Raw genomic sequence first — 26,788 nt, forward strand, 5'->3', positions numbered from 1 at the left:
AGAGATGGGTGTAGGGCAGAGACAGGGAGACAAAGAATCCCAAGTAGCCTCCGAATTGTCAGCACAGAGCCTAATGTGGAGTTGGATCTCATAAATGGTGAGATAATGACCTGAGCTGAAATCAAGAGTGAGATGCTTAGCCTACTAAGCCACCAAGGTGCCTCTCCCCCTATATTTTTAATACCTCAGTAATCTATATGGTGACTTCCTTGATTTATGTTGCCATTGTTTTGTTATGTAGGTAGAGTGGGAGCATCAATTATCAAAGTGTTTATTAAGAAATCAGTGCATTCATTTATTTTGATCTAACAGTGTCTGAAATGTGAGTTTATGGTCTGCTGATGGTGCTCCAAAGCACTTTTCAGATTGTTCAGCTCTAGTTTTCTCCTCTTATCATCATAATGTTGCAGCTTCAGATGTTCTTCAAGGATCCTTTCAGCGAAGATCTCAATTCATTGCTATTCCTCCAACTTAGTATAAAAAAAGTCAGCAGACAGACTATATACTTTACTCTGGTTTCCAGCACACTTTTTAACAAAATATCATTGACACTTACATGTAATAGCAACAAAGTTATTAGAAAAGGTTGTACATTGAGACAATGAACTCAAACTGAATTTCTTCTTATTTCTAGTAAGTTGGGCTGTGATTGGCCCAACAAAGAGAGAGAGAGAGAGAGAGAGAGAGAGAGAGAGAGAGGGCTCATCTGATGTGGGACTTGAGTTCACCAACCGTGAGATTATAACCTGAGCAGAAGTCAGGTGCTTAAGAACTGAGTCACCAAGGCACACTCTCATATCATTTTTAAAAAGGATGACTTAATTTTATTTTATGACAATTAGAGACATTTACAGGAAATAACCTAAGTTATGCTGTGTAGATGAAATAAGCTAGAGTTAGTTTTGCTTGACTGGTTTAAATAGTTTTTGTCTACTCAGGGAATTCTCAAGTCTGATGTACATTTTTTTATTTGATTTTAACCCTATCAACAGTAGAGTAGATTAAAACAATAACTGAGGTTTATCCATACAATTAAGCATGATTCTGAAATATAAAAGAGCATCATAGATGAATCTTAACAACATAATATTGCTTGATTAAAGCCAGACAGAAAAGAGAACATATTGAGATTACTATGTCTATGAAGTGTTCAAAATAAGATGGTAATTAGTAAAGAGGCAATGATAGATTAGGGCCAAGTCATTTTACATAGAGTGAGTAGAGATAGGTTCACAGGTGTTTAATTTTATAAAAATTATTTGAGCTGTGTACCTAATATGTTCTTAATGTTCTACAAACATTATATAAATAAACTATATAAACATTATTATAAATAAAAAGAACCTTTGAATACATGATATTAAATAAGATACAAATCTTAAAAAAGGAAAGTGAGACATTCTGTTGTATAGAAAAGGCATACAATTTTAGTTAATAGTAAAAAAATATTGCTAAGAAGTAAAATCAGCAGAAAGTGGTCAGTTTAGCTGACTTACTATAATTATGTTATAATGAGGAAATGTGCGAATTAAACACATAGACAATAAAAAGACCACATGCATAATTTAATACATTATACATTTAGGGAAGAATAGGGAGAAACATACATTTTAATTTTCTCATTCATCACTTCAAGTACAAATACTTGTTTAATAGCCTCCTATATTATTGCAAGCAATCTATATGCTAGAGATACAACAACTATTGAAAATGGTTTTATTCTATTGCTCAGACCCTGGCTATACCTTAGTCCTATCTTACGGATATCGCTTCTGCCCCACTGCCTATTTTCTTAATCTGCATCCTCTGGGATATCATGATGTTGGGTAAGGAAACATTTTTATAATACTCATACTTTTGGGTTTCTTCTCTGATTGAAGGCTTGTTTTTTCCTCTGATGAAAAACATTTTCTCCTCCCCTATATGGGCACTACTTCTCAATACTCCCTTGAGAGAAAAAGTATTTCTAACATTTCTAAAATGCCCTTGCAATAAACTAAGAATATTTGGATCTAGGTGCAGAATCTCTAATGAAATCACACCTCAGGCAAGCATGCGGGCCTTTCACAGCATCTATCCATATCCCCATCAGTGTACATTTATTTTCTAAATCCATAGACCCTGGATATCCACCTATTTCTTCAGTATTCCAAGCTATTGACTCCCCACTCAGTCCTCTATAAGTAAGTGGTCGCACCTCTAGAAGTGGTTGAATCCTTCAAAGTAAAGATAAGAGTGGGGAGAATCTTCTGAGTTAAAGGCTACCTAGATTACTCTGATTTCCAAAAACAGTATTGACAGAGGGATCATTCATGTTTTCCCAACTCTACATTTCTAACATTTAAAGTGTCACTTATGAAGAATGATGCATGAGAACCCGAAGTAAGAAAATCTGGCCACACAAATACATGATGGATTATGTAACATTACATTGACTAAAACTTTCCCATGCAGGAGAAGCAAGAAAGAAAATTTCCCAGAGCCCCCATGTTCTGTCAACCCTTTTAAGAATGTAGGTCTTATTCTTCACCTATGAATGACAGTTTTTTTATGTGGAAAACTCCACCCAAACTTTCCTTCACTCCTTCTCTAAAGGTGCAACTAAGTATGCCTTATGTAGTCATTGCTCAAGTACAGTTCTTTTCTATTTGCATGAAGTTTTTCTCTTTGTAATTTTATTACCCTAAATGAGGATTGATGTACCGTTACCGAGACAATGAGGAGTGAAATGTGACAGTCTTGACCCAGACTCTAATTATCAGACATAAACAACACTGAGATCTTGCTACCCCACTCTTCTATAGTTAAAATAATTCATACCTCCTCACGCCTTTGCCTCTATATTCTCTTCGCAATCCCCTCCCCTCACACAGCCCCTAATCTCTACTCCCTGCCTTATCTTTTTCTGTCTTGTTGATCTGCACCGATGTCTACAAATCTTTCTACTTCTACTAGGTAAACGTGATCCCTTTCCATCCCCCTATTGCCTGTATTCATCACAAATAGTTCTCTTTCACCTATAGTAATTTTCTATCATATTCTATGTCTTTGTCCTTACCTAATGATTATTATTTTATTATTTTTAATATTTCTGGTTTTATTTAAATTTTAGTTAGTGGGGTATGTGGGTGGCTTAGTTGGTTAAGCATCCAGCTTTTGATCTTAGCTCAGGTTGTGATCTCATAAGCCTATGAGTTTGAGCCTGTCATCGGGCTCTGCATTGTCATTCAGGAGCCTGCATTGGATTCTCTTTCTCTCTCTCTCTCTGTCCCTTCCCGGCTCATGCGTTCTCTCCCTCTCTCTTTCTCTCTCAGAATAAATACACTTAAAAATAAAAAAAATAGATATTAGTTAACATACATGGTAATATTAGTTGCATGAGTAGAATTTAGTGATTCATCAGTTATATATAACACCCAGTGCTCATCACAAGTTGTCTCCTTAGTAGCTATCACCCATCATATTCTATTCCTAAATTATACTCATTTAATATGAAATTTGTATCTTGAAATATGAAACATGAAAGAAACAAATGTGAGCTTTACCCTCAAATATGTTTTTAAAATGAGTGATTATATTCAGTCATTCAGTGGTTTGAGAACATTTTCAAATTGAATAAAACAAATTTTAATTTGAATAAAGCAAAGTCAGTCAAACTAGATACAGAGTTCTGGCTCACATTAGCTTTTGGTTTATGCCTGTCTGTAATTGTGATTCATTGTGTGCAGTTGGATATCATCCAGTTTGGGATGCCCAAATGCACTGGTATTCTCGGGCGCTACTGTTCTCTTCCATGAAAGCAATTTTCTATATCCCTACTATAATTAAGCACAAAGCATTTCATGTGAATTAGAGGAAATTTTCATTTCATTCAAGCTCAGATGAAGTTAGAGACTACCATTCTAGAAAACAAAGAATTAAGTGGGACTTTCTAACTGTTGAGATAGTGAAATGGCCAGTATCTTTTCTAGAAAATACTGTGGCTAAACGTACTGATAGGACTGTTTCACAGTAGCCAGGAAAGTATGACCATGGCTAAATATTTCAACATAAGGATGAAGATTCAAAAAATATATAAACACTATACAGTTTTTCTTCTCTGCCTATGGATTTAATAATGCTGTTTTTATTAAACTGTGTAAAAATAATGGTTTCATAAAAACAGATTTTGATAACTCTACCTTATAATCAGACCATGTGTCTTCATTCAGCCTGTGAATTGCCAAAAAAATTCAAGCCAGCTTCTTAAAAAGGCCCTAAAACAAACAAACAAACAAACAAAAACAGGGAAGGTAAATAGCTTACATTTAAAAAATTAAACATATTTTTATCTTAGAGTGGACTTGAGTATTATATTCAGATTAACTGTGAAGGAAAAAAAATGGAGAATAATGGAATAAACAGGCCAGTTGACAGGGGTTTCTCTTACTACGTGTTTTATGTTCTCTGGATGGTCCTTATAATGTTGCTTAATAATTTTTATTTTTAAAAAAGTTGAAATGTATTAACAACTAAATAAATATTTCCAGAAATATAATGCCTTGTATTTTTTTTTCTGCCAGCCAGATGAAAAATCTAATGGACAGTTTTCTCTGGTATTAATATAGAAATATTTTCCTTAACATTAGAGTTATTTAGAAATTGCCATTATCATAAAATTTAAGGAATATTCAATAATCAAATCTTAGGCAGATAAAGAAGTTAAGTATTATTATCCAATTACATAAATTCTCAACTTGGTATCGAACTATTTAGTAGTTTGTTTAAGAACTTAGAAAGAGGAAAAGTAAATTGCAGAGGCAGAATTTATATTCCAAAAATTACCAACATCAACTTTTACCTTTCTTTCCTGTATTCAACAAAATTTAGGATTACTTTTGAAATGTTTTCAGTCTCCTTCATTTAGTAGCAATATCTTCTGTGAATTCTGAGTGGGTTTCATACCTGAATCCTACTGTATCCCACTCCGTCTTCCTAGTTTTGTAGCTTAAGAGGTCTGTGCACATAATGATAAATCACTAAATTAAAAATGAAACGTTATTTGCTCTTTGGCAAAGAGCTGCTTATTCAGCAGTGGAGCACAGTACGATATATTTGGCACAGTAAGCCTCCTTCTCCATGGTTCCACTTTCCATGGTTTCAGCCACCCACATTCAACATGGTCTGAAGTCAGAGTATCATCATTCACCTCACTTCTTCATCCCATCCCACAGACAGTTCACCATTTCACATCATCACAGTAAGGATAAGTACAGTACATTAAGATACTTTGAGAGAGAGGGAGAGACCACATTGACAACTTTTATTACAGTACATTATTAAAATTAATCTTGGGGCTCCCGGGTGGCTTAGTCGGTTAAGCGTCCAACTTTCGCTCAGGTCATGATCTCGCGGTTCGTGGGTTCAAGCCCCGCGTCGGGCCCTGTGCTGACTGCCAGCTCAGAGCCTGGAGCCTGTTTCAGAGTCTGTGACTCTCTCTCTCTCTGACCCTCCCCTGCTCACGCTGTCTCTGTCTCTCTCTCCTAGAAATAAATAAAACATTAAAAAAATAAAATTAAATTAAATTAATCTATTTTATCATTAGTTATTGTTAGTCTCTTATTGTGCCTAATTTATAGATTGCACTTTATCATATGTATGTGTAGGAAAATCTTAGTATATTTAGGGTTTGGTAATGTCTGCAGTTTCAGGCATTCACAGGGAGTCTTCGATATCCCATGGACAAGGGAAGAGTTCTGTAATTTGCTTTTAACATGTGTTTCAGAATTGAAAGCAAAAGTGAATACCTTTCTCTTTCTGAGGAGTGGCCATATAAAAAGGATTAATGAGAGTAGAAATACTGAACTCAAGCCAGCTTCAAACTTACCTATTTTTAGATATCTTCTTTAATTCAAACTTGTGGTGATCAGAAAATAAACTATGTATGATTCAATACTTTAGAGTGTATTTACACTTGTTTTATGTGCAGTATATGCTGTATTTTGTTTTATACTTAATGTGCCCCTAAAATATGTATCCTCAACAATTATTTTCTCATTTTATTATAAAAAATGTATGTTGCAGTTGAAGAGTAGTGTTTCATAATATCAATTACTATTATCATTAAGTTAAGATGTTTGATTATATCCAAATCTTTTGTATTATTAATCATATATACACATACATATATGCATCTTCTGTATATATATTGAAATATACACATACGAATGTGTGTGTATATATGTGAACCTATGGGCTCTATCAATTACTAATGATGAAATTTCTGACTGTAATTGTAGATTTATATTTTTATACTTTTAGATATGTTAAAATAAGTTTTCAGTACTTTTGAGTTTTTTTATTAAATACATACACATACCTATTGAGTATTATTTTGTCTTACTGAGAAATTAAACTTTTTTATTATGATGAAACATTCTCCTTTATGTCTTATATCATATCTTACCTTTAATTATATTATTCTAATATTCACTTAACCACTCCAGATTTATTATGATTAGCATTTGTGTAATACATCCTTTCTAGTCATTTCTCTTTTAAGCCACTTTTATATTTGTATTTCATCTGCTGGAAACATTACATATTTATATCTAATCAAGATGTAAGCTTTTAATTTAAAAGTTTAGCTTGATTACATTTAATGTACTTATCAATACAGTTAGGTTTTGGTGTGCTATCTTCCTGCTAACTTTTAAATGTTTCATCCTTCTTGCTTATTTTTTCTCCCTACGTTTAGATTCCCTGAATAGTTCTAGCATTTCCTTCTATGTCTTTTATTGTTTTTTTAGCTGTATCTGTTTTATTGTTATCATTGCCATTTTTGCTGTTTTATTTGCTAGTCTTTGCTCTTGGGATTACAGCACAAATCCTTAATTTATTACTGTCTCTTTTCTCATAATTTTTTAATGTTTATTTATTTTGAGAGAGAGAGAGTATGAACGGGGAAGGGCAGAGAGAGAGAAGAAGAGAGAGGATCCCAAGCAGGCTCCACTCTGTCAACACAGAGCCCAACACAGGGCTCAAACTCAGGAACCCTGAGATCATAACCTGAGCCAAGCTCAAGAGCAAGTTGCTTAACCGAGCCAGCCAGCCGCCCCATTACTGTCTGCCTTAAATAAACATACCTCCTTTGAAGGATTAAGTAATCAATCCCAATTATTCTGTGGTCTATATTTTTCCATTATTGACTTCAGATCTGTGTATCGCTACTAGCTCATATTAGGTGAATGTATTCAGTAACCTAAAACTCAGTTGAAAAAAAAATCTCTCCTGAAGAAATTAATTATGCTGTTATTATCAGATTTTTCTATATTCTAGGAAAAGCTAAGTGAGGCTATTGACTTTCCTCAAGTCTGTGCTTTCTGCAGCACAATGAGAACAACGATCTATGTCCATAAAGTCTTTATGAAAATGACATTTCTTCAGATTTTAATCTCTTGAACTCCGGTTGTTACAATAGCATTCAACTAGTAGTACATGACTTTGTATCCAGTAGATGGTTTAATTTTCTACTTTTATCAGACAGGGAAAGAAAAGAATAAAGTAAACAGATTTTGTTAGATATTGTTCAGTATTAAGAGATGCTGTTACATCTTCCTGATTTGTAGGTATGTTTCAGAGGAATCCTGTTTTGAGCTAAATCATCTATGGCTCCAAAGGAAGTCTATTCTCCCTTCAGTCTCCAAAGGAAGGATACCTGTCTTTAATTTCTTCAATCCACAAGTACTTCCTAAAGGAAAAGAAGAATTTTCTATTTTTACCTATTTTGTGTTCTCTGGTATATAATGTGACATAGAAATGTGATTACTTCCTTGATACACAAAGCATCTTATGTCAATAAAGCCAAACTAGCCACCGCTGTCTGTGCAGATGTTTTATAGTGCTTTCATTTGCCAAAGTAGTTCTTTCTCTTTTCTACTTAACACTTGATCTTAAAACAAATTCCATTTGGTAGAGACTTCTTGCAGTAGAGATATCTCTTTCTAATAGGAATTTCTTTCTCCTTAACAATCAGATTTTCAGGACTATCACTACATTGAGAGTAAATGTTTGTCAAAGACAATCCACCAGTGTCAGAGTAAAAGGAACTAATTAAATGAGAAGAATTAGCAAATGTGCCTCTCCTTATCCTCCAGTTACTTAAAGTTATCTAGCCTTCATCCATGGCTGTAACAGGGTCATATTATTTTATAGAAAAAGAGTACTGAAGTGATGGCTGATCCATGTCTCAAACAAAATCCTCTTTATTTTCAATTGCCAGCAGCATGAAATAGAAAAAAAATGGAGTGGATACATAAGCTATTTTAATGGCTCAGATAATGTAGAAGCCCACTTATTACAATTAATGTAGATGTATTCTCTCTCGCAAATGTATCACTAAATACGGAGCCACGCTGAGTTAATTTCTAGCTCTCCCTTTATGTTTTTAAATTAGAAAAAGACAGGTGATATTGGTGGAAGAAAAGAAAGAGGACAAAAGATAAAAACATTAAGCCTTTTCAGAGCTCCCTGTTTTTTTTCCTTTTTCCCCAAAAATATATTAGTTTGAAAAAGTTGACAATCCATCATTTTTATACAAGTTTATCCTTTCTCTTGCAGAATCACAGATATACAAAAAAAGCTCAAAGTGGAAATTAAATCTCCCAACAATACAAAAATTTGAGTATTTGGAAAACACTTAATTCGGGCAGCAGCAAGAGTAGGAGGGAAAAAGAAAGAAAGAAAGAAAACCTGCCCAGAGAGTCTGAGCAAAGCCCTTCATGTGGAGAATATGACCAACCTATAATAATGATAGAAATTGTCGATTGGGGGTAGAGGAAAATGGGTCACGGTTTCTATGTGAGACCAGAGTAGAAGTTGGATTAAAAGAGAATTAGTGAGTTCTCTTCAGAAATATGCCTATATATACCCTCAAAACAATCTCACTCAAACTCTACATGTACTTCAGGGCTTTATTTATAAAAACTACTAATTTTGAGAATAGACTATTTTTTACTCCTTACTTATTCTTTTTTATCTTGAAAAATCTTGTAACATACTGGAAATATATCCAGATATCAAGAATTTGCTGATAATTTGTGCCATTAATACTTATGTGGCAAAAACCCAGATTCCTTTCACTAATAGTGCTGAAAACTAATGTAACCTAATGCCTAATGGAAGAAGAGGGTGACACCTTAATCACAAATGATCTTACTATAATGTAGACACACACACACATGTGCACACACATTCAGGAAAATGTACAAAAGTGTCTTTGAGTTCAAGGTCTTAATTAGCTTCCAAACACTGCAGTTTCCACAAGAGAATGAGGTTTAAGGAAATTATGTCACCCTCTTTACCCTGCTCATTGCCTCACCCCCACTCCTCCTTTGCTATTTGGCCTTTAACCTCAAGGAGTTTTGCCTTCATAATGCTTCCATTCCTCTTTAATTCTCAATTTTCCTCCCCTTTGAGATAATCTCTTCTCAACAATTTAATATGAGGGGAGCCTGGGTGGCTCAGTCAGTTAAGCATCCATCTTTGGCTCAGATCATGTTCTCACAATTCGTGAATGTGGGCCCCATGTCAGCTGTGCTGACAGCTAAGAGCCTGGACCCTGTTCAGGTTCTGTGTCTCCCTCTCTCTCTGTTCTTTTCCACTCATGCTTTGCCTCATTCTCAAAAATAAACACACATTTTTAAAAATTTTTAAAAAATAATTAAATACGGGTTATCATTCATTTGATTCAATCTTCAGTCGTTTCAATTCCATTTGTTATGCCACAATTGAACTATTTATTTTTTTCTCTAGTTCTCACACTCAGAAAACCTCAAAGCTTTCCTCTGTTTTCTTTTTTTTTATCTTGATATTGATATACTGGACTCCAATGAAATTGGATGCGAAAACCACCATATCTGTGCATGAATCTGTACAACCATAATCTCTCTTTGTGATGAACCTAGTGAAATGGAGTGAGTATCAAAATTGCCATCAGTCAGTTCCTCATTGGGAAGAGGAAAAAAATATAATAAAGTTTCCACAGAGTGGCGCCATCTTACATATTGATGGGAAATACATTATCGGTGTAGAAATATCACTCAGAAGCAAGAAAATTTCAAGTCTTTCTAGGTAACTATTTGACTCAGGCAATTTTTTCATTTTAAAAATATTTAGCTTAATAAAAATGTTCCTTGTACGTATGAGGTAAAAATCAGTTTTTTAAAAAACTGGAGATATAAAGTTTAAAATACATAATTCCTCTTTTGAAGGAATGGAAAATCTCTGACTCCCGTAGTTAAGATTAAGTTCAAATAGGAGAGAGAGAGGTAGAGAGAGAGAAAGCTGTGTCCAATTTTAACATTCTTTTGTGCCCTTCATTTTATGTTTATTCCACACAAAGATTCATTACTTGATTTTAAATCTTTAACTTATGGGTGCAGTAAATAAATAATGGTATTTATTACAATATATCCAAATTATAAATTAAAGGTAAATATCACATGAACCAGAACACTCAAATCAAATAAAGGGTAAGTATTACATGAACAAGAACATTTAAATCAGGATTATAGGCACATCACAGCCCTATTGGTACTGTTTCATAGGAATTCAAACTAGAGTCAGAAAGATGCTAGTTGACTCTAAATTTAAAATGTGACAAGAACAGTGTGGTTCAAAAGCTGGACAGTTGATTATAGAGACAATATTCATGATGTTTGAAAATCTGGGACTTGGAGCAGATTACAGTGAATTCAAGTCTTGACTCTGACACTGTGTCACTTTGAGAAGATCATTTAACTGCTCGGTGATTCATTTTATTTCCCTGAACAATGGTGATTATAATAGAACCTACCTACAGGGTTATTACACAGGTTAAAGCTGCTTAGACTAATTCCTCTTTCTCAGTAAGTGCCAGGCCACTAATACTATCAAGTTATAATATCCTGACACTTTCTTTTCTACAAAGAAATGTTGTCACTCCAGACACCATCATTATTGAGTATATGGGCCAGGAAATTTCTTCCTTAATAGTGTTGGAGACCTAGTGCTAACTTGGGGCTTCACAGATTCATTTTACTAGCTTCACTTCCTTGCCACCTCATTCACTTCACAGTCTTCAAAGAAGCAAAAACACAATAATTAGGTTTCAGTTAAGTAAGTTGCCATCCCATTTCAGTTCTACTTTTCTGAGATTTTACCCAGGAGACTGTAATGATGTTTTAAGTATTTCAAAATTGTCAGTTTCAGATTTACATAAAACAATTACATTTACTCTCAAAGTATGCAATTAATGCCCATTAAATTTGGATTTAAACCTGAATTGGGAAACCCTACTCTCATTGACTACAAGTTTTTCAATCCTTCTTTCATTTCCTAGAATGAACTATATTACCTTAACAATAAACCTATGAGTGATCTTAGTTTTAAAATTTTGCTTTTGCTTTTACCACTGATGGTAAAGTATTATAATGATATATTTGAAGGGTTTATAAAATAAGTCCAAAATATTCACAGGTTGGTAACTGGCACATTACTTTTTTAATGGTCTGATCAATACAACAAATACTGTCCACTAATACTGGATGGATCCTGCATTGCAGAATTTGTATTGATGGCATCATTACAGCTGTTAACTATCAATGATTGTATTTATTCAAAATATGTCCATGGGAGAAATTTTATTATTGATTTGATACAATTCAATTTTTTTTTTAAAAGCATCAATATTTTGTATTTGGGATATAGTTCCTGCAAATGCATTTTCTACTCATAGTTACTATGAATGACTTATTCTTTGGGGCTTACTTGGTAATATATGTGAACAATAAAATAAGATGTTCTTGATTTTTTTCCCATGCTACAAAAAAACAGGTAAATATAAAATGAAGCAATCTAGACCTGTAATAAATCGTCAAATGATAAGTAGAAATAAAATACAATTGACTTTGGAATAATGCATGGGTTAGGTTAGGGGCACCAACCTGAAAATCTGCATATAACTTTCTGACTTCCCTAAAACTTAACTACTTCTGTTGACTAGAAGGCCTAATGATAGCATGAATAGTTAACACATATTTTGTATGTTATACGTATAACATACTGTATTCTTACTATAAAAGTAAGCCAGATGAAAAAATGTTAAGAGAATCATAAGCCTCTTTGAGGGTTAGTTGTACTTTACATGACAATTCCATGCCTCTTGTGCAAATCTCCAGTGGAGCCCCAAAGACACTGAGTTTCTACCACATCAGAAATATGTAATTAATCTAATTCTCATAAGACTCTTAGGGACACTGAGAGAGGCTACGGGGGTGATGGAAAGAATTGGCACAAATATAGATGCCTATTAACTCGTGTAATTATTCATTATAAACTAACTTCGTTTCAAATAAATTTCACAATCCCAACCTCTTTGTTCATTTACTTAAGTAGTTCATTAGTATTTGTGTCCTTTGTAAATTTACCTTCTTGAGAATGTATATTACTTTGTCAGTGAAAAACGTCATAACCACATTCTTGAGAAGAACTTAAAGCAGTGTGTTTGTTGGATGATATTAGTATTTCTATTTAAATTGTTTTTACTTTAAATAAAGCCATAATAAAAAATAACTTTACCATTTGTAATATAAAATGTGTAATATTAATATAAAATTTACACTTTAGAATTTAGTCTGTGTAAGAAAAAATAATATGGACAATAGTTCATAGTATTAACAGTTAGCTTTAATGATCTCATTTCTCAGTTTTAGTTACTAGTTATCCTTACTTTTTAAAAATAGTTTGGGGGTGCCTGCGTGTCTCAGTCAGTTAAGTGTCTGGCTCTTGATTTTGGCTCAGGTCATGATCTCATGGTTGGAGAGTTCAAGTGCAGTGTCTGGCTCTGCCCTGAAAGCATGGAGCTTACTTCGGATTCTCTGTCTCCCTCTCTCTGTGCCCCACGTTCTCACCCTCTCTTTCAAAATAAATAAACTAAGAAAATAAGAAGAAATGATTTGGAAATTAAGGAATGTAAAGAAGTAAATGGAGTAAATTTTGTTATAGCAGATGAAAGAAAAATATATGGTGTAGATATATGAAAATTCCCAAGAAACTTAGAAATGGCCTAGTAACTCCATAATCTCCTAGATAAAGTGTAATGCTAGGTATCAGAGCAGATTTATCAGCCTCTCCAAAATCATCACTGTATTTTAACTCCCATCTCCTCATCCTAATGCTGTATAAATACTGTGTTTTGCCTCTTAGGCAATTTGCTATTTGCTCTGTATTTAAGTCTTATTTTTCTCTGGTGGTGACTTCAAGATGTGGGTATTTTAGAATGCCACACATGGAAAGCTTGAGGTTTCATAAACAAAAGATACTTTCTTCTGTTAGGATTTATTTTAGAAGTAATGTGTGCATTACATTATTCTTTGGATACCTTACCTATGGTTTATAAATCATATATATTTTGTGTGTGTGTGTGTGTGTGTGTGTGTGTGTGTGTGTATCCAGAAAATTTTCTGGACAGATATCAAAGAAAGAAAAGTATCATAGAACCTAAATATATGTAGTAAGAACTTTAATAGAAGAAATAGGAGACAGGGTCAGAAACTTATATGAAGGCTGAATATTGTTTGTTTTGTTATAATTGAAGTATAATTGACATACAATATCCTATTAGTTTCAGATGTACATCATAGTGATTCAATACTTTATACATTACAAAATAATCTTCACAATAAGAAAAGTTACCATATATTACCATACGGTTATCACAATATTAATGACTACATTCTGTAAGCTGTACATTACATTCCCATCACTAACTTATTATAGAACTGGAAGTTTGTGCCAATAATTTTAAAATTATTTCTTAATACTTATTCATTTTTGAGAGAGAGAGAGAGAGAGAGACATTGAGCCAGGGGAGAGGCCAACAGAAAGGGAGACACAGAATCAGAAGCAGGCTCCACGCTCTGAGCTGTCAGCACACAGACTAACACAGGGCTTGAACCCAAAAACTGTGAGTTCATGACCGCAGCCAAAGTCAGACGCTTAAATGACTGAGCCACCCAGGTGCCTCAGGAAGTTTGTATCTGTTTAATCTCCTTCATCTATTTTGCCTGTCCCTCAATCCATACTGCTTCTGGTAACCAACAGTTTGTTTCCTATGTCTGTAGGTCTGTTTCTGTTTCTGTTTTGTTTTGTTTGTTAATTTGTTTTGATTATTAGATTACACATATCTGTGAAATCATTTGGTGTTTATCTTTCTCTGTCTGACTTACATACTACCATCTGAGTCCATCCACGTTGTCGCAGACGGCAAGATTTTACTCTATTTTATGGACGAGTGATATTTTAATATGTATATTAAACTTCTTTTTATCCATTATTTCATAGATCAACAATTTGGTTATTTTAATACCTTGACTATTGTAAATAATGCTGCAGTGAACGTGGGGGTACATATATCTCTTTGGATTGTTGTTTTTGTTTTTTTCAGATGAAAGCTGGAAATGGAATTGCTGGATCATACAATAGTTCTATCTTTAACTTGCTGAGGAAATCCCATACTTTTTTTAATGGTGGCTGCATTAATTTACAGTCTCATTAACAGTGTATGAGGTTTACCTTTTTTCCATATCCTCACCAACTCTTATTATTTTTTGACTTTTTGATAATAGCCAATCTGACAGGCATGGCATGACAACTCATTGTAGTTTTGATTTGCATTTCCCTAGTGGTTGGTGATATTTAACATCTTTTCATGTGCCTGTTGGCCATCTGTATGTCTTCTTTGGAAAATTACCTATTCAAGTCCTCTGCCCATTTTTTAATTGGTTTATTCTTTTGTTTTATTTTGATATTAAGTTGTATACCTTCTTTATGTATTTTAGATGTCAACTCCTTATCAGATGTATGATTTGCAAATATTTTGTCCAATCCAGTAGGTATAGTTTTCATTTTGTTTGATTTTGTTCTGTGCAAAAGCTTTTTACTTTGATGTAGTTCCATATGGTCATCTTAGTTTTTGTTGCCCTTGCCTGAGAAGACTGGTCCAAAAATATATTATCAAACAGCTTACTACCTATGTTTTCTTCTAGGAGTTTTATGATTGAGGTCTTACATTTAAATCTTTAATCCATTTTTAAATGTAATTTTGTATATGGTATACAGTAATGATTCAGTTTCATTCTTTTGTACATAGCTGTCCAGTTTTCCCAGCACTATTTATTAAACAGACTATCTTTCCCCTCCTCACATACCCTTGCCTTTTTTGGCATAGATTAATTAACCATATATGTTCAGGATATTTTTCTGGGCTTTCTTGTCTATTCCTTTGACCTATATGTTTCTTTTGTGGCGGTACCATCCTATTTTGATTGCTGTATATTGTAGTATAGTTTGGAATCGGGGAATGTGATACCTCCCGCCTTGTTCTTTCTCAAGATTGTTTAGTTTTCTGGTCTTTTGTGGTTCTATACAAATTTTAGGATTATTTGTTTTAGTTTCATGAAGAATGCCTTTGGAATTTTCCTAGAGATTTCATTGAATCTGTAGATTGCTTTGGGTAGTATGGAAATTTTAATAGCATTAGCTCTTCTGATCCATAAGCAGATAATTTATTTATCTGTCTTTTTGATCACAGTTGTGAAAAACTAATTGTAGTCTTTCATTTAAATAGTAAATTATCTTGTTATAGATATATCGTCACCAATAAGAAGTAGTTGTCTATTTCCAGATTTTTCTGTAAGGTACATAAAAGAATGGATTCAAGAGTTTCTATTTGGGAAAGTAAGGAAAAAAAAAAAACACCTCATTTAAGACTACCCAGTCTCCTTTCAAGTGATCTTTTATTATATCCTCTTTTTAATTTAGCTTTTGGGNTTTTTTTTTTTTGGAACCATTTAGATTCTTATCCTGGGTCTTTTTTTTAAATATTTATTTATTTTTGAGAGACAGAACGTGAACAGGGGAGAGTAGACAGAGAGGGAGACACAGAATCTGAAACAGGCTCCAGGCTCTGAGCTGTCAGCCCAAAGCCCGATGCAGGGCTCGAACTGAGTGGCTAAAATGAGCAAATCAGAGAACTCTAGATGCTGGCGAGGATGTGGAGAAACGGGCACCCTCCTACACTGTTGGCGGGAATGCAAACTGGTGCAGCCCCTCTGGAAAACAGTGTGGAGGTTCCTCAGGAAACTAACAATAGAACTCCCCTATGACCCAGCCATAGCACTGCTAGGAATTTACCCAAGGGATACAGAAATGCTGATGCATAGGAGCACATGTACCCCAATGTTCATAGCAGCAATCTCAACAATAGCCAAAACAGCAAAGAGACGAATGGATCAAGAAGATGTGGTTTATCTATACGATGGAATACTACATGGCAATGAGAAAGAATGAAATCTGGCCGTGTGTAGCAACATGGATGGACCTTGAGGGCGTTGTGCTGAGCAAAATAAGTCAGGCAGAGAAGGACAAATACCATATGTTTGCATGTATAGGAGGATTAGGAGGAACTTAATGGAGGACCATGGGGGAGAAGAAGGGAGGAAATGGTGGGGGAAAGGGAGAGTGACAAACCATGAGAGACTCTTGAATGATGAGAACAAACTGAGGACTGATGGGTTTGGGGGGAAAGGGGGGAGATGGGCATGGAGGAGGCACTTGTAGGGATGAGCACTGGGTGTTATATAGAAAACAACTTGAGAATAAACTATTTGTAAAATAAATAAATAAATAAATAAACGAAATAAAATAAATAAAATATGACATCCTGCTCATGGTGGGATGTGTTGATACATTATGTTCTTTTACATTATGCCTATTTCTTTATTGGAAATACAGCAGGTACTCTTAGGTATATTTGGCCTAATAATATTCTGCAACTATTTATTAAAAACAGCTGTAAAAATTTGAATTTTATTGTGCAAATTTAGATATCAATATCTATATGCTATTAACCTCGGCTTTTCTGTGAGAAATAATAATCAGGTATATTTTAGCAAACGTATGTTTGGTCCTAAATATAATTTAAACATAGTTTCAAAAATTGCATGTTAATTGATATTCTTTAATACATTTGTATCATCTTTGAGAGGATTCAACTGACATTTTGAAAATGAAGAAGCAGGTTGATGGAGGAGACAAGATTTCCATGGACTAATATGAGACTCTGAAAGCTATCCTCTAGATTGAGGATAGAGTAAGATCAGATGGCTAAGACATTTTTGTGATTGATGGAAAGAACAGTAATCAGAGACACATTTAATAATTTATTTTTCTTATCTCTGATGCAGAAAATGTTCTAATCTATCTAATGACAAGTTCAATTAGAGTCAACATCTCTTTGACCTTTAGATATATTCCTGGAGTGAAAAAATAGTCAAGCCTGCAGTATATGTGGCAAGCATTATATCTTGGTGTGAAAAGACCTTGTATGAGGACGTGTTTTCTCTATTATTTTCAAAATATGTAAAGAATGGTAGAAAAGATGCAAGAGCCATTTTATTGATTAATTAGGATGTTAACTATAAATAAGAAATGCATGCAAATTAAAACTCAGTGTACACACTAAAAAGTCAAGAAATAGGGACTCCTGGGTGACTCAGTTGGTTGAGCATCCGACTTCCATTCAGGTCATGATCTCTCAGTTTGTGGGTTCAAGTCCCATGTCAAGCTCTGGGCTGACAGCTCAGAGCCTGGTGCCTGCTTCAGATACTGAGTCTCCCGCTCCCTGTACCCATCCACCACCCATGCTTTGTCTGTCTCTCTCTCAAAAATAAATAAACATTAAATTTTTTTAAAAAATAAATAAAAATGAAAAGTCAAAAAGTAAATGTTAGAGTTCTATTGTAATAAAGCTGAAAATATTTTGGCATTTATCCTCCACAAAAAAACACTTCAATACTGACAAGAAAATAACTAAATCCAAAGGACAATTGGGCAAGGTACATGAAGAGGAATTTTACTGTAAAGCAAACCCAAGTAGCCAACACGAACATGGAATCATATTCAAATATATTGATACTAGGGGTGGAAATTAGAGCAACAATGATATAATTACTTAATAGAAATAACATAATATGCTTCTGTATAATACCTATTTTGGGGCAGGAGTGAAAGAAGAAGTGTTGCTGGGTGAAGTGAGAAGAGTTAGTAGCTGTTTTAGAAAGCAATGTGGAAATATAATTAATAATAAAACAACTCTTCATTTCCATTCCAGACAATGTAATTTATAGCAAGTTGTTTTTTTTAAACCAGAATACATACATAGGATAATTTATTGAAACCTTTTTTTCATAAAGTGAAAAATAGGGTCAATATGGGAAAAGTTGATAAAATGTGCTACTTCTATTCCTTGGACTATTACAATCATTAAGCAGTTGATTTATTACTAATCATTATTATTAATAGGACACTTGGGAGTATTCCATGATGTATTGCTGGATGAGAAAATCAAGCTTTAGAAAAGTGTGTTTTACATGCTATTTTTGGAAAACCTAAGTGAATATCTAAGAAATGTGTTGTTGTGTGTACCTTTGAACACAACAAAACTTGGTATACAAACACAGCAAATGATATAAAGAACATAGCTAAGGTTGCAATATCATTCTGTTTCCTGTTAATATCATGAGGCAGGAGATAGAGAAAGTTGAATCTATTTTAGACTATGGTGTGCCCTCCTTTTTAAAATTTTATATGCCATACAATTTTCATTTTATGTTTTCCTGTATGGCATTACTAGAGTTCAGAAATAGCATTGGCTCTTCTGGAAACTTGTCTCTGAATATATTCTTGGAGTGGTTAATAGAGGAAAGTGCTGGGGTCTCAAACCTTTTTAAGCCAGAACTTGAATGGGAAATGAAATTAACCTTGAACCTCTTTACTTAGATTTTCAGAGTACACATTTAAGTGTTTAAGCTTAGATTGTGTTTTCTGGCTTACTCTTTGGAAAAATGTTATGTCAACACAAAAACTAGTTGTATCATTTTAAACTAAGTGACTAGTCAGAAAATAGTTGCTGATTAATTGTTAGATTGAACTTATTATGCTGACTCCATAGTTGACTTTGACAATTGGTTCAACTGATAGAAATAATATAACTGATTTAGACTGAAAATATTAGAGAAAGAAAGATGGCATTAAATGGCACCAAGGCTAAAGTGAAGTGAGAATACAGAGAGGAATATCCTGGACCTGATAAAAGTAATAAAATTATTTTTAGACAGGATGTATTAAAAATAAGCATTGACTGTGAAAAATTGATGGATAATATTAAATACCAATTTTTCTATGATTAGACATTCCTAAATGATCACATTTGTCTCTTAGCTATGGAAAGGAAATAATAGTTTGGCTTTCATTTATCTGTTTGATACTTAGCAGATATTACTGTAATTATAAATTTATAGTCCTATTTTTACATGAATATAACCTAAGCAATAGAATATTTTACAGAATAGAATGTTAGGCTTTTATTTTTACCCCCAAATTATGGACAGAAACATAACTATAAACCTCTGTGGTAAAAGACAAAGTGAAACAGATGCCACTACATATGTTATAGAAAGTATGCTGTTTTACTTGAGGTTAGGATTTATTTTCTCATTTCATGAAATAGTAAGACTACAAAACATCATGAATATGTGATTGCAAAAGAGACAAGCATTCATTTTATTATTATAATAATATTTTAAAATGTCACCATCTACTTAAATGGATTTCCATCTGCACAATATCAGACTGTGTAAAAGAATGGGGTATTTTGCTGTTGTAATTTGTTTTTACCAGTCTTATTCAACCTGTAAATATAGTTCTCAAATCTGCATCAGCTATGTTTAATGGTTGATAATAATAATTCTTAGATTAAACCAATACAAAAACACAGCTGAAGAAGTCAACATACAAATGACAAGGCTTTAGTCTTTGTGTCCATCAAGACTATATATATGCAATCACCAAATCCCAAGTGGCAAATCAACAGCATTTCTTGAACCATGTAATTAACAGAAACTACGTTTCCAACTGTGCTAGATAATCAACTTTGCTTTTACAAATCTTATTCCTTATAAAGCAGTGAATATTTGATTATTGCCAAAATAAATCTTATTAATCTTTAAACTAATTTGAGTACATATATCCATTTACCTTGCTGAAAATTTAATAGTAAGATTATAGCATGTGAAAAGTTATTAGAATATGACTTCAGAAATTATGTTCTAGTGTATTTGTAGCTACCCATAATGTCAGCCATAGTGACGGAATTCAATGAATATATATTAGTTATTTGAATAATAGAATATCAGTTCTAATATGAAAATTGATAAATGAGATGAGATGAGATCTTAGTTCTCTAAACATTGGTCTTTAAAAACCACTATATTTGAGACTCTATGCCTTTAATTTCACTTATTTCTTTAGGAAACATCTGATTACCCAGTAGTGAAAAAGTATTTGAAAAAATTATTATAAAAATACATCATTTTAGAATTGCTTTTAGTATATATTGAGTTTCACTTGCAGTCATTGTATCTTGTTTTTCTCATCTCAAGAATTAAATCAACAATATTTCCATTTCAGTACTTCTCTGTAATATTCTTAGAAAGAAAATAAAACAAAGAAAATAACCATAGAATAGAAAGAAAAAAAGTATCAATTTCATTTTTATTTTTTATTGAAGTCCCACATTTTCTGTGACTGGAAAAAAATAACTGGAGAAATTATTCTTTCTTTATAAATATTTTGTGTCTATATGCTTAAAAATAGAATAATTGGAAATTCTCATTTAGCTCGTACCTATTGATGCTCCCCAGACATTTACTTCTTATCCAGCCTCTCTCTCTTAATATATTAAAGAGATAGTATTTATTCTAGTGTGAAGGGACACTTGAATGAGATAAAAACCATATTGTATAAATGTTGTCTTGTGAAAGAGACACAGTGTCTACATATATAACTATGGTTATTTGTTGGATAGAGATGATTATTGGAATTAACCTTTTTATCAATACATCAGAAAAAAAGTCTTTTATAAAGTTTCAGAGTCTGTGTCTCCCTCTCCCTCTGACCCTCCCCTGCTCACGCTGTCTCTCTCTCTCTCCTAGCAATAAAAAAAAAAAAGAAAAGAAAAAAGGGTTTTAGTGCTCTGTAGACACATAAAATAAGATGCATGTCAGAAAACCAGAAAGGCAGCATGTGTGAAAGATCATAGCTGCAATAGAAGAGATTGATGGGCTAAATCACAGAAAAATGACAGGGAAGAGAACACCAGTATAAAGTGTTTGGATTCTCAATACATGCCAGAATGCAAAGACACAGATACATTCTATTAAAATCCTGTCTATAATCTTAATATTGTTATGATGGAAATTTACATATGCTAATTATAAAATCATGTTTTATTTTATTACACTTAAATTTTTTTATGATTATTTGTTTTTGAGACAGAAACAGAGCATGAGTGGGGCAGGGGCAGACAGAGAGGGATACACAGAATCTGAAACAGGCTCCAGGCTCCAAGGTGTCAACACAGAGCCCGACACAGGGCTTGAACCCACGAACCATGAGATCATTACCTGTGCCAAAGTTGTACGCTTAATCAACTGAGCCACCGGGGTACCGCTTTTCATATATTTCGAAACCGTATATTACAATGCCAGCAATGTAATATAAATCACAATATTTGATTTTAGATATTTATTCTCCATTTGGATCTAAAACCTTGATTTATCATTTCCTAGAAAGACACATAACTAAGTTGATATTTGTCTAGGCAGACAAATAACTCACATGCCCTTTTCCCCCTAAGAAATATACAATCAGAAAATGTGATGATACAATGAAATCTAATGTAGATATACTAATGCAAATAATACAATGGCAGTTTAATACATTAAATAGAACATTAGACTGGCAGTCCAGAAACATGTTCTTCTATCAGAAAGAGCATTAAATATGTGACCTTGTAGAAAGCTTGTGACAAGATGCATATTCATAGAACAAAATGACAATCATTTAAGTTTTAGCTATCCATATGAGCACTCTTTCTTTTCACCTATAGCATTTAATATATTTTTCAAAATTCTGGGATTTTCACTAAGACAAAAGGGTAGGTCAATTTTTTTCTATTATAAAATTTCTATTTTTATGCTGGCTTAAGAACATAAATGTATTCAATGAGTTAGAAACAATCACACAAAGATTAGTTAGAACAGTGATTTTTGACAGTTATTACTTGACTTTGATAGATCACAAAAGAAGAATTAGCCCTTACAATTTGTTTTACTTCTGTCTGTATAAAGATCATGAATGTTCAGGTACACTTAAAGTCAAGAGATTCTGTAACTGTTAAAATTAGTGGCAGAAACTTGAAGAACTCAGGCATGAAAAAAAGCAAGAAATTGAGAAAATACTCTTCAATTCTTCATACATTATTTTGAGAGCACTGTACCATGGAGGCATTAAAAGTTTGTAATTTATTTACTTTGCCATGTTTGAATGTTTAACATTTTAATGTCTTCAAAAGTAGCTGTATTATATACATAAGATATCACCATTTAACTCCCTATGGGGGTGGGGAATTTTCAGATGGTTCCATACGTGTCACCTGTATGACAATATCTCATTTTCTTTTTAACAAACAAAAAACTCATTGAAATATTATTATAATAATACAGACATAAAGGGAACACCAGTGTTTAGAAGACTTGAATAGGGAAAATTATTATTTTTTCCTCCCTCCCTTTCTCCTTTCCCCCTTTCCTTTGTTTCTTCCTCCCTCTCTCCTTCCTTCTGCCTTCCCTTTGTTTCCTTTCCCTTCTCTTCCCTTCCCTGCCTTCTTTCCTTCTTTCCCTGCTTCTCTCCTTACTTTCTTCCCTCCCTCCCTCCCTTCTTCATCTTCTCTGACAGCTAAAGACAAAGAAGACTAAGACTAAAATAAGTTGGACACATTTTCTCATACCTGCTATTGGGTTTTCTATTTAATAATGGTGGGATTGGAGATAAATGGAATATTTTAAGCATCCTTTGAACATTATGGAAAGCAGGATTTAAACAGAAAGTTAATGTAGTCATGCCAGGGAGGCAATTTGTTTTTAATTGCCAGATATTTTGTTACTGACTAAAGGAGTGGTAAGCAAGGTGTGAATTCAAATAAAATCAAAATATGCATATGTTGTGAGGAATTTACTTCAGTTTTCAGAATCTCTGTTATGCTATTATATTACCTAAGTATACAAATATACACAGTCACCAACTCTAAATGAAAGGGTTACTGTAAGAACACCAGTATTACAATGATTATATATGTATACGTCACACATGCACACACATGCATAAGGTACATACATATATACATTTAGTTGTCTTATCTTCTTAGGCTTCTCTGGGCTGTAAAAGGTTTTTAGACTTTCTCATTTTTGATGACTTTGACAGTTTTCATGAATGCTGTGTAATGTCCATCAGTTGTGAATTGAGTGATGTTTTTCTCATAATTTTGCTGTGGTTATCTTTTGAAAGTCAAGGATACTACAGAGAAGTGTCATTTTTATCATATAATATCAACATACATAGTATCAACATGACATAACTACATTTTAAACTTGATCACTTTATTGAAATAGCGTTGCCGGGAATCTCTACTATAAAGCTACTCTTTCATTCTGCTTCCGATACTATAGTCTTTGGAAGTAAGTCATTTGGTTGCCACTAAGGCAGTGGGAGTTGTGTTCAATCTCTCTGAGAGAGGAGAATCTATAAATTTTTTGGAAATTTGCACAGGATATTTGTCTTTTTTTTAAACTATTTTTAAAAAAGTATTTGTTTTGAGAGAGAGAGAGCATGCATGCAGGGGAGGGACAGAGAGAGACAGAGAGAGACAGAGAGAGGGAGAATTCCAAGCGGGCTCCGTGCTGTCAGCACAAGGCCTGATGCAGGGCTCTATCTCACAAACTGTAAGATCATGACCTGAGCCAAAATCAAGAGTTGAACACCTAACTGACTGAGCCACCCAGGTGTCCCACTTCTGTTTCACTTATTTACTTATTTAGTCATGTCTTTATATCTATATGGATTTATAGATATTTTATACTTTGGGTTGTAATTCAATGCTTAATTATTTAGTTTCTTGGTCACATTGTTCCAGACTTGGGCATTGGAGACTTTTTCAGTTGACCCCAATGTCTTTTTGACATACCCTCGATGATATGTGGGTGTGTGTGTATATGTGTGTTTTGAGCACTCTATTAACTTTTACTACTATAAGATACTTCAAGCTCATGCTGTAGATTTGCTTCCTCTGTTTTAGATTCAGCTCTTTCTTCAAAGAAGAGGGTATTCAAAACCAAGATCTGGGAGCTATATGTGCTCTTTGATAATAATTGTCATTGTTTGTATACCCTTTCAACTAACAGAAAGGAAGTACATCTGTGTATATTGACCTGTGTATATATACATATCTATAAATATGAAATCACCTATATCTACATTAAACTGAATATGAGTTCGTACTGATATTTCTATATCTAATCCATTACCACACGGATTATTCCCCCTCTCCTTGCTGAACTGTAACCTCCAACTACAAATGTGAGAAATTGACTCTCACCATCCATAATCCATTTAGTTAGTACTAAGCTGTATCATAACTGTTAACCATACCTCTGTGGAAACCTTATCAACTAAAATACATAATTTGTGGACTCTCTTGCCTTTAATCTTATAGATTCCACTCATTTTGAAAATTACTTAGGCCAACATCTTTCTCCCTCTCTTCCTTCAGTGAGGTTATTTCATTCATTTATAATACAGTTAGATTCTTTTGTTAGTCTGTATTCTAACCCAGGATCATTTGGTCTCTTAAAACGATGTTTTAAATTTTTATACAAGGTTTACTCTTTGTGTTATGAAGTCTAATGGGTTTTGACAAATGCGTAGCGTAACATATACACCAATGTAAAATTATATAAAATAATTTTACCACCATAAAAATCCACTGTTTTTTTACCTACTCAACCTCTTTTCCCCCAACATTATCACCTAGATACCACCAACCAGTTTACCATATTTGTTTTCCAGAATGCTGTATAATTGGAATCATGCAGTATGTAACCTTTTCATATAACTACTGTCACTTAGCATGTGCAGGCATATATGCATGTCTTGCATGCCTTTATAGTTTGCTTCTTTTAATTACTGAATAAAATCAATTCTATAGATGTACCATAGTTTGTTTACCCATTAACCTATTCAAGAACATCTTGGTTGATCACGGTCTTGAATGACTATGAATAAAGCTGCTATAAATATTAATATTCAGATTTTTGTGTAGAAATAAGTTTTCCAATCACTTGGATATATAATATAGGAGCCTGACTGTTCAGCTGTATACTTAGTCTTGTTTGAAACTACCATAGAAACAAAATGGCTGTACCATTTTGTATTTCCACTAACAATGAAAGAATGAGAGTTTCTATTGCTCTGCATCCTTAGAAACAAACAGAATTGTCAATACTCTTTTTTTTTAGTAATTTTAGCCATTCTAATAAATGTGTAGTATCTCATGAAAGAAGGTATTCAGAAATTCAACTAATATATATCCCACTTTCTTTTTCCAATACTCAAAGAATAAATCTCTTAGTATTTTTTAAGCTTATTTATTTATTTTGAGAAAAAAGAGGGAGAGTGGGGAAGGGCAAGAGAGAGAGAATTGCAAGCAGACTCCACTCTGTCAGCACAGAGTGTGATGTGTCTAAAACTCACAAACCATAAAATCATGACCTGAGTTGAAATCAAGAGTTGGATGTTTAACCAACTGAGCCACCCAGGAATTTCTCAAAGAATAAATTTCTTAACCGATCATAAATTTCCCCAAATTTTCTATATATTTGCTTAAGATACTGCTTAAATGAAGTTATATCTTCTTTTCCAATTCTATTTTATATATTCTTGTTTTTGATGATGAAACATGACACTTTTCATAAGTTTTCAAGAAACCAACGTAGAACTTTATTGGGTGAATCTTTGCAAAATCTAGTCAAATTAAAATACATATTATAATAATGACTATTTCTTAGTACAGACTTGTACTCAAAAACTGATTTCTTGGGGCGCCTTGGTGGCTTAGTTGGTTAAGCATCTGACTTTCCCTTAGGTCATGATCTCACGGTTCGTGGGTTCGAGCCCCGCGTCGGGCTCTGTGCTGACTGCCAGCTCAGAGCCTGGAGCCTGTTTCAGTCTGTGACTCCTTCTCTCTTTGGCCCTCCCCTGCTCATGCTGTCTCTCTTTCTGTCTCCTAGAAATAAATAAAAAAAACATTTAAAAAAAACCTCATTTCTCTGTGGAGGAGTGAATGAATGTTTTCTATTCAGAAAAGAACAATTATTTAAAGGACTATTGAATGGTCTAGATTTTTCTGAAGAAAATAAACTCAACATTTTAATTCAAATAATGTTTATTATACTAGGGAGTCAATAGATTCTGCTGACCCTTAGTACCCTAAATCACATTATCTTGAAACTTATTCCATTTACTGAATTTGATATTTGTATTCAGTTGCACAGTGCAAGAGTTGTTGTGTTTTGTTTTATTCTACATGGAAAGGAGTAAAGTGTTAATTCTCAGTTCATCATGCTACAAAGTAAAGTATTATATGTAATCTAAAAACAATAGTATAAATAAATCTTAAATATAACTTTTTATAATGTTTAAAATTGTATTGTGGAGTAAAAACTATAGAATTTTGTGTGATGGTAAAAACAAATTCATAAAGTGAAAAGATGCTATGATTTCAGGTAAAAGGAAACCTTAAAATTAGAACTTGAAA

General features: G+C 33.4%; 1 long non-coding RNA gene across 5 annotated transcripts in view; it reads left to right on the forward strand.

The window, feature by feature from the left end:
- LOC144234764 (uncharacterized) overlaps positions 1-26,788 on the forward strand; it is a 377,485-nt gene that overhangs the window by 161,740 nt on the left and 188,957 nt on the right. The window contains exon 5 of one of the 5 annotated variants that reach the window (XR_013336066.1): positions 7,608-7,858. The exons of the other annotated variants lie outside the window; for them this stretch is intronic. This is a non-coding gene — a long non-coding RNA (uncharacterized LOC144234764). Of the gene's footprint in view, positions 1-7,607; positions 7,859-26,788 lie in introns of those variants that run through there. 5 annotated transcript variants of the gene reach the window in all.

Source organism: Crocuta crocuta, unplaced genomic scaffold (genome assembly GCF_008692635.1).
Source record: "Crocuta crocuta isolate KB4526 unplaced genomic scaffold, BGI_CrCroc_1.0 scaffold709, whole genome shotgun sequence".
Taxonomy (NCBI): domain Eukaryota; kingdom Metazoa; phylum Chordata; class Mammalia; order Carnivora; family Hyaenidae; genus Crocuta; species Crocuta crocuta.